This window comes from Haliaeetus albicilla, chromosome 15 (genome assembly GCF_947461875.1).
Source record: "Haliaeetus albicilla chromosome 15, bHalAlb1.1, whole genome shotgun sequence".
Classification (NCBI taxonomy): domain Eukaryota; kingdom Metazoa; phylum Chordata; class Aves; order Accipitriformes; family Accipitridae; genus Haliaeetus; species Haliaeetus albicilla.
The window spans coordinates 35809479-35818806 of record NC_091497.1 but is presented as its reverse complement, the minus strand read 5'-3'; the positions used below and the strand labels follow the sequence as shown (position 1 = coordinate 35818806).

The 9328-nt window shown below is 44.8% G+C and overlaps 1 long non-coding RNA gene across 18 annotated transcripts in view; it reads left to right on the top strand.

Moving 5' to 3' along the window:
- Nucleotides 1-14: 14 nt before the first annotated feature.
- Nucleotides 15-9328, top strand: part of LOC104318055 (uncharacterized) — an 83761-nt gene continuing 74447 nt past the window's right edge. For 5 of the 18 annotated variants that reach the window (XR_011327980.1, XR_011327978.1, XR_011327967.1 and 2 more), the window contains exons 1-5: nt 23-348; nt 2286-2378; nt 7148-7228; nt 8499-8615; nt 8997-9081. This is a non-coding gene — a long non-coding RNA (uncharacterized lncRNA). Of the gene's footprint in view, nt 349-2285; nt 2379-7147; nt 7229-8498; nt 8616-8996; nt 9082-9328 lie in introns of all 18 variants that reach the window. The other 13 variants (XR_011327977.1, XR_011327975.1, XR_011327970.1 and 10 more) reach the window with 8 other exon arrangements.

The following is a 9328-nucleotide window of genomic DNA, read 5'->3' as shown; positions in this document are numbered from 1 at the left end:
TCGACCGTCGCTCTGCCGCCGCCGCCGCCGCCGCCGCCGCCGCCGGCCGGGTACGCACCGCGGGCTCGCGCGGCTTCCCCGCGCCGGACGGGCCCGGTCGGGGCCCGGGGGCAACTGGCAGCATCCCCCCGCCAGGCTCGGGTTCGGCTGCCGCCGTGAGGAAACTACTGTCCTAGGACTGAACAGTAACTATGATGAGGCAGTCAGCAACATTCCTTCTGCCTCACCGAAGGGTCGAGTGAACGGAAGTGCAGAGTCCGGAAGCAAGTGAACCATTCGCAGGCCTGCTTACTGGTTGGAAATGAGGGGAATAAAAACCAGCATTAACAAATCTTCAGAAAGAAAAAGGTACTCATCACTCTTGGCTTGATGCGAAAGTGGTTTTCTCTCTGGTTCTTTTATGAGGGATTAGATGACTTCTGAAAGACATGCTGCAGTTCAGCCACAAATTATGAGCTTGGTAATGCTGCTCATGTATTAGGAGAAATAAGCTTCCTCCACTGCAGAAACATAGGTCAAATTCTCTGATGTTATGCGGTTCCTTTTGAGTGACTTGTCTATTAAAATTAATGATTCTGTGACTGAACTCAGTTTTGTCTGTAGAAGAGATATGTATAAGGGTTCTGCCAATCATATCAGGAATATGCTTTGAGAGCTTTAAAAGTAGAACAAACAACACTGAAGCTGTAGAAGAGGGAACCGTTCAGCAGTATTCTGGATTAGACATAGCTTTTGTGGTTGGTAAATTATTATTATTTTTTAAGGATGTTTTTATTTCTTTTATTTTCTTGCTTCTGTCACTTTGATTTTCTGATTTGAAGTGGTTTGGGTCTTAGGTTGTTGTAGGAACGTTCAAATTTCCTGGCCTAGGAGCTGTTTTCCAAACTTTTAGTGTGGTGGAGAGCGAAAACATCGCTCTTTAATGCACTTTCTTCTTATCTCTAAGTCAGAATCTGTATTCCTCCTGTTGTGGGGAGAGCCGAATCTGCTAGTTTGATAGAAGCAAAGTTGCTGCAGCTCCACGCCCCCAGGTCCAACCAGTAGCGAGACTAAGTGTGTATTCCTGTAGGTATAAACACACATATACAATGTATACACAGCCAGCCATACAGCTCAACACGAAGAGGCACGCTCAGCACTCACACAAATGGCACCAATGGCTTCCATCCTGTTTCCCTCTCTGGCTGATCAGGATGAGGATGTGTTAGTGAGAGAAAAGAAGCATATATAAAATGTATATATAAAAGAGGTACATATGTATGCATGAGTATGTTTGCATCTGCACACATATGTGCAATGTGGATCTCTCCTGTAGTTGGACTTAAACATTCAATCTATTCAGTATCTGGCCTTTAGATCCCAGTCTCCTCAATTGCTGGTACGTGGACGTACTAGGCTCCGAGGCCCGTGGAGCCATGCCAGTTGCTGGTGTAGACCTCCTTACAGACAGGCTCACACTCACAGACACTACTCTCCCCGGTTCCTCTGACTTGTACGCTGACCAACCACCTGTTTACAAACAAGTGGCCCTTTTTATCCTCTTACACCTCTATTTTCCCACACTTGATCCTCCCCAAATCAGCTAATTCTCTCCCTTTCCCTTCCTTTGATACCACTCCTAAACATCCAGTCTTGTGTAATCCTGAATTGTTCTTCACTAGCTTCCCACGTGTCACATAACCCTAGGCATTAATGCCACACTCTCCCTTCTCACTGTTTCCCCCTTCCAAAGGGTGCTCCAGAAGGTGGCTCCCATTGACTCATCCTGGTGGGTCTCCTGGGACAGACCTGGGAGGAAGGCATCTGTTTCTTTGAGTCCATAATTTGTGTTCCCCTGCCTGCCATTGTGCTTCTGTACTTCTCTGTGTTCACGGAGATAAGCCTTTGATAGGCCTGGAAATAGTGAGGGGAGGCAGGATATTGTTTGGGTTTCCCCACTGGCTGTTGTTTCTCTATGCTCCTTTTTGTGTGTGTGCAGATGAGCTTTTTATGACATAACGTAGCACCTTCTGGCTCTCTTCCTGAGGAGTATTATTTTCCCAGACCACGCTGTGGCACTGTTTCTTCCATATCTTCTGTGTCGGAGGATTGCAGGCTGTGGTGTGCCTAAATGTTACTGAGTCAAAAGGCTGTGTCTAGCTCACTGGTGTCCGGGTTCCTTACCAAAAAAAATTTTTATTTTTTTTTAAGTATTGAATACGAGGATAAGCTGAGGCAGCAGCAGACTCAAAGCTGTTATCCAGACTGAATGATGAGACTGAAGCATTTCTGTTCTTACTTATTAGCAGGAGAAGTACTGTTGAAAGGCAAGAGGAAATCTGAGCAAGGGGAAGGTGAAGATCTTAAAGACTCTCCCAAGAAGAAGCAGAAGATTTCGGGTAATACAAATAACTTGTGATTCCTAGTTACAAACTTCCAGGTACTTCAGACTTCCTCTCTGCCCAAATGCTATCCTCTGCTGTAGTCCAACTCTATTTCTGATTTTGAGTATTTTGTTATAGGAGACTGTTGACTAGTTTCTGGTTTACATTGGGAGATCATTGTTCTAATTTCAGTCTCTCGTAAAAGTCCAATGAAGGGAGGGAGGAGAGGAAGTAGGGGAGGTATAAGCTAGTCTGCTTCATTTCAGTTTCCCAAGAGATTCTGGACTAAATAATCAGACAAATTACTTGTAAAGATCTGGAGATTAATGAGTAGATGATAACAGCAATATGGGTTTGTTAAGGAGAAATCAAACCCAGCCACTTTAATTTTACCACAGAGATGGAATGCTTGACATCATAGGTCCTTCATGCCTTCAAAGGGTTGTTAATCAGTGGTTAGGTGCAAAAGGAAGTGTACAAGTGGTGAAAGGAGGAGCAGGTGACACAGGAGAAGTATACATTTGCTATCCAATCTTGCAAGGATGAGGTTAGGAAAGCCAAGGCCAACCTGGAGTTGAATCTGGGAAGGGATGTGAAAGGCAACAAGAAAGGATTCTACAAGTACATGAGCAACACAGGGAAAATTAGAGAAAGCGTGAGTGCACTGCTGAACAGGACAGGGAAACTGGTGACAAATGATATGGAAAAGGCTGAGGTACTCAATTGCTTTCTGTGCCTTGGATCTTTATCAGTTAAAGGAATCTAGGAATCTCAGGTGCCTGAGACCAGAGGGGAAGTCTGGAGCAAGGAAGCCTTACACTCAGTGAAGGTTAAAGTGCTTAAACGAACTGGACATACGTAATCATTTGTCAGCAGTCCTAGCTAACCGGGGAGGTCCCAGTTGACTGGAGGTTAGCAAATGTGACACCTATCTACAAGAGGGGCCGGAAGGAGGATCTGGGGAAGTACAGGCCTGTCAGTCTGACCTTGGTGCCGGGGAAGGTTATGGAGCAGATCATCTTGAGTGTCATCAAGCAGCATGTACAGGACAACCAGGTGATCGGGCCCAGTCAGCACGGGTTTATGAAAGGCAGGTCCTGCTTGACTAACCTGATCTCCTCCTATGACAAGGTGACCCACTTAGAGGATGAGGGAAAGGCTGTGGATGTTGTCTACCTAGACTTTAGTAAAGCCTTTGACACCGTTTCCCACAGCATTCTCCTGGAGAAACTGGCTGCTCATGGCTTGGACGGGTGTACTCTTCGCTGGGTAAAAAACTGGCTGGATGGCTGGGCCCAAAGACTTGTGTTGAATGGAGTTAAATCCAGTTGGCAGCCAGTCACAAGTGGTGTTCCCCAGGGCTCAGTACTGGAGCCAGTTCTGTTTAATATCTTTATCAGTGATCTGGACAAGGGGATTGAGTGCACCCTCAGTAAGTTTGCAGATGACACCAAGTTGGGCAGGAGCGTTGATCTGCTTGGAAGGTAGGAAGGATTTACAGAGGGATCTGGACAGGCTGGATTGATGGGCTGAGGCCAACTGTATGAGGTTCAACAAGGCTCAGTGCCTGGTCCTGCACTTGGGTCATGACAACCCCATGCAACGCTACAGGCTTGGGGAAGAGCATCTGGAAAGCTGCCCATCGGAAAAGGACCTAGGGGTGTTGGTCAACAGCTGGCTGAATATGAGCTGGCAGTGTGCCCAGGTGGCCAAGAAGGCCAACAGCATCCTGGCTTGTATCAGAAATAGCGTGGCCAGCAGGACTAGGGAAGTGATTGTCCCCCTGTACTTGGCAGTGGTGAGGCCACAGCTCAAATACTGTGTTCAGTTTTGGGCCATTCACTACAAAAAAGACATTGAGGTGCTGGAGTGTGTCCGAAGAAGGGCCACAAAGCTGGTGAAGGGTCTAGAGAACAAGTCTTACGAGGAGTGGCTGAGGGAGCTGGGGTTGTTTAGCCTGGAGAAAAGGAGGCTGAGGGGAGACCTTATCGCTCTCTACAACTACCTGAAAGGAGGTTGTAGTGAGTTGGGTGTCGGTCTCTTCTGCCAAGTAACAACTGATAGAGCAAGAGGAAACAGCCTCAAGTTGTGCCAGGGGAGGTTTAGATTGGATATTAGGAAAAATTTCTTCACCGAAAGGATTGTCAAGCATTGGAACAGGCTGCCCAGGGAAGTGGTTGAGTCACCATCCCTGGAGGTATTTAAAAGATGTGTAGATGTGGCACTTAGGGACATGGTTTAGTGGTGGACTTGGCAGTGTTAGGTTTATGGTTGGACTTGATGATCTTAAAGGTCTTTTCCAACCTAAACGATTTGATGATTCTAAGTCCCATGGGGCCTGATGAGGTGAACTGAGTGCTGAGAGAGCTGGCCAATGTCATTGTGAGGCCACTCTTGATTATCTTTGAAACGTCATGGCAACTGGGAGAGGTTCCTGAAGACTGGAAGAGAGCAAATATCATTCCTATCTTCAAGGACAGAAAGAAGGAATATCGGAGGAACTACAGGCTGATCAGCCTCACCTCAGTCCCTGGGAAGGTGGTGGAGAGAATCTTCCTGAAAAGCATTCCAAGACAAGATGGTGATTGGGAGTAGTCAGCATGGATTCATCAAGGGCACATCATGCTTAATGAATCTGATAGCCTTCTACAATGAGGTCACTAGCTTGGTGGACAAGGGGAGAGCAGTGGATGTTGTTCACCTCAACTTTAGTAAGGCTTTTGGTGCTGTTTCCCACAACATCCTCATAAAGAAGCTGACAAAGTACAGGTTAGATAAATGAATAGTGCAGCGGGTTGAAAACCAGCTGAATATGCAGGCCCAGAGGGTTGTGATCAGCAGCACAAAGTCTAGTTGGAGGCACATCGCTAGTGGTGTACCCCAGGGGTAAATACTGGCACCAGTACCATTTAACATTTTCATTAATGACCTGGACAATGGGACAGTGTGCACCCTTACCCTCAGCAAGTACACAGATGATACAAAACTGGGAAGAGTGGTGGTACACCAGATGGGTGTGCTGCCATTCACAGGGACCAAGACAGGCTGGAGAATTAAGCAGAGAGGAGTCTCTTGAGGCTCATCAAGGAGAAATGTGAAGTCCTGCAGCTGGGCAGGAATAACCCCATGCACCAGCATATGCTGGGAGCTAACTTTCTGGAAACCAGCTCTGCAGACAGGGACCTTGGGGTCCTGGAGGACAGCAAGCTGACCATGAGCCAACAACACGCTCATGTGGCAAAGGCAGCCAACGCATTCTGGGCTATGTTAGGAAGAGTGTTGCCCAGCAGGTCGAGGGAGGTGATCCTTCCTTTCTGCTCAGCACTGGTGAGGCCGTATCTGGAGTACCATGTCCAGTTCTGGGCTCCCCAATACAAGAGAGACATGGACATACTGGAGAGAATCTAGTGCAGGGCTGCAAAGATGATTGAGGGACTGGAATATCTTTTCTATGAGGACAAGCTGAGAGAGCTGCAACTCTTCAGTCTGGAGAAAAGAAGGCTCAGGGGGAATCTTATCAGTGTGTATAAATACTTGATGGGAGGGAATGAAGGGAGCCAAACTTCTCTGTAGTGCTCACTGACAGGACAAGAGGCAATGGGCACAAATTAAAACACACAAAATTCTAGCTAAAGACAAGAATACACTTCTCTACTGGGAGGGTGGTCAAACCCCGGCACGGGTTGTGCAAAGAGGTTGTGGACTCTCCATCAGTGGAGATACTCAAAACTTGACTGGACACATTCTTTGGCAACCTACTCTAGCTGACCCTGCTTGAACACAGGGGTTGGACTAGGTGATCTCAGGAGGTCCCTTCCAACCTTAATATTTATGTGATTTCTGTGAAATAGAAAAAAGTATAGAATGATGGTTCACAATCTGTCCTAGGTTCAATTCTAACTACTGTTTTTGTCACCAAGAACTTGGAAGTATGTAGACAGCACAAAGCTGAAACAGATGGCAAGTGTGTTGGAGAAAAGGCTAAAATTGAAAGTGGCTTTGACTTAGAGAAACAGTTTAAAAAAATAGAATGGAATATAGTTTGTAAAATTAAAGATACTGTAGTTAGGAAGAAGTGTTAGCACAGCTGAAAGACAAAGAACAACCTCCTAGGTGTCAGTTCTTCAGAAGAGGATTTGAGATTTATAACAGATCAAAAGCTGAATAGGGACCAACAGTGTCATACTTCATTTTTAAAAAGGCAGATGTTATACTGAGGTGTTCAAGCAGGAATGTGGACTTTCAGACATGAAGTAATTCTTTTGCTCTAATGCAGGATCCCACTTGGAATGCTGTTTCCAGCAGTGGGCGCTGCAGTTCAGGAAATGTGTGGACCGACTGAAAAGAACAGGGAGAAGAGAACAAAAAGCATAACCCATGAGAAAACACTGAAACAATACGAGTTGTTTAGTCTAAAGAAGACAGGAATGAGTAGAAGAATGGGACTGTCCATTTGGTTCTCAAGAAGTCATTAAATTGGCTCAGCCATACTGTGCGAAGAGTACCCATCCCCTGAGCTTTGCGTAAGAACAACCATACAGATTACAAATATCTGGATGGGACTAATGCCTGCAGCTGTAAATAGCTATGCATTTTGAAAGGGAGCAGGGAACATAATCTTGAAATTCCTTTTAAATAAAAAACAAAACACAGTGAACATTCCTGAATGAGTAGCTTTGAAACAGCAGACGAAATAGCAGTGTCCTAGCAAAAAAATCTCTGCTTTTTTGTAACAAGGCTCACAGAATTAAGTCTTCTGGTCTTTCTTGTTTGTGTTATAACAGGAAAAAACCAGCAAGCTGGAACACAATAAAACAAAATGAAAGGCCACTGTGTTCAGAAAGAACCAGAAACCTATGGCACAGGTAAGAAGAAGCAGCAGCAGCAATTGCTCTGAATTGTTTATAAAGCAGCTAAAAGATAAATGTGATTCTAGGGTTTGTATCTGAGCAACAGCTGTGCTTCCGTTGTTTCCATTTTGTTGTTCACTTTACTGTTGACAAGGAAGAACTGGCTGCTGTCCTTTTGGCACTGTCAGTACTGCAGAGCAAGATTGGAGGGACAACATACTGCCTAATAGTGTAGTTCTATGTGATTTTACCGCTGCATAATGGAACAGTGAAGGAGGAATCACTTTTTGAACTGAGCAAAAGCCTGTTAAAATAGTTTCACTATAAAACTCATAAAATATTTATACTTTTTTACTCAGCAGAATATGTTTGCAGGAAAAATTCTGTAGCTGTTGCTGCCAAATCACCTCTACTGGTAACGTGGTAGCCAGAGACCCAAGCAGGCCCTCCTAGGAGAATAACATTAGCCTTGACTCAGCAAGTGGAGTGACTTGGTATGTGTAGCTCACAGCACTTATTAAATACTCCAGTTTTCTGCCAAGTGCTGTTTGATTCACAGACTTTTCCCCCAGCCACCTGGGGAGGGACAATCCCTGCCTGTTATTACTGGGCAAAGAGGAAAGCCTTTAGATCTTTTTATGATAAGAATTCAAGCAGATGGCTGCTAAGCCACTTTCTTCCCAGAACCCATTTCAGTAATTTATAATCATTGTGGATTATGCCAAGTTTGCTTGGCATTTCAAAAAGAGGCCAGGAACTGGAAACCATGCCACACAGGGTACTTCTGCCTGGCTGTTGAGTAACTTGGCCTGGTGGTGCAGCTTTGTTCACTTTCAGTGCCAAAACTGCTGGCTAACATAAGTGGAGTTCTAAAGATTTGGTTAGTAGAACTGAGCCATGGACTTTGTCTGAAACTGTTCAGTCACATCTATGAATAGTTCTACTGTGAAAACCCTTTTGCTGAAAGAAGGGTTTACTCTGCATGCTAAAGTAATTGTGCAATAAAAATGAATGAAGGAAAAACCTCTACTGAACAAGTGGAAGAACACTTCGCAAGGGGCTGGTAGGATTAAAGAGGGTTTATAAAATGATCTCCCAAAAAGGAGTGATATGTGCCTTGTCACATGACACATTTAAAGCTGCAGATGAGTTAAACCTATTGAAGTGTAGCTGGACACAAGTTTGGTAGCATGTGACCTGTTTCCTTCTGGGATTCATTGTGCATGTGGAAGGAAAAAAAAGATACTATGTTTGCAGTTCTATTCCAAACCTCTTGTTTTGACAGGTAGAGCAACGGTCCTTGGAAATTCAGGACAAAGGCCGAGTTACGTGTCCAACATGCTGGGCTATGGTGAGAAAGACTGTAGAAGTACTGAAGAAACACATGGTAAATTGCAGGCAGGTAAGAACACAAGTGATGAGCAACGTTTTCTTTACTCCTCTTCAGCTTACTGATAGAAAGGCCTGCACACTGTTTTGTGTTGCATTTAAAACCAGTTTCATATCATCATGTCTCTAAGCAAGAATCCTTTATACATCTGTAAGAGGCTGTGCTTGGTGCTTCTTGCTTAGCCTTTTGCTGGAGGTCTGGGGTAGTGAACAAAGGTGTAGCTATTTCATTATTCCCCTAAATTTTAGGGTCCATAAAATCTCTTCAGTTCTTAATGGACAGTTACCAGGCCCAAATAAAATGTGTCTGCTCTCCTGCTCCTTTCTCCCAAAGAGTTTCCCACTGCTTTGGTTAATTTACAGTTACACACCCCATGTCCTTGTTTATTTCTAGGAAATGTTCACGTCGTCACCGTGGGAAGCAGCTGAAGTCTTTAGGAGGGATGAAATAGCATGTCATAGCAGACCATAACAATCAGGTAACACAACTACTGTGCATCTAAAAATCCTACAGGCAAGACAGTCTTTTGTTCCTTCCCTGGTGCACACAGAAACAGAACATGGTGTGTTTTTTTTCAAATGTTGTAGCTGTTCAAATCTTGTCTATCTGTTACTTTTCCTGTGAAATTTGATATCTGAAAAAACAGTAGAATGTTACCAGAGATGGTAGGCATGCTACATCTTAGAAAGAGGGGATGAATTTCTGTTTAGGCTGGTTATATGTCA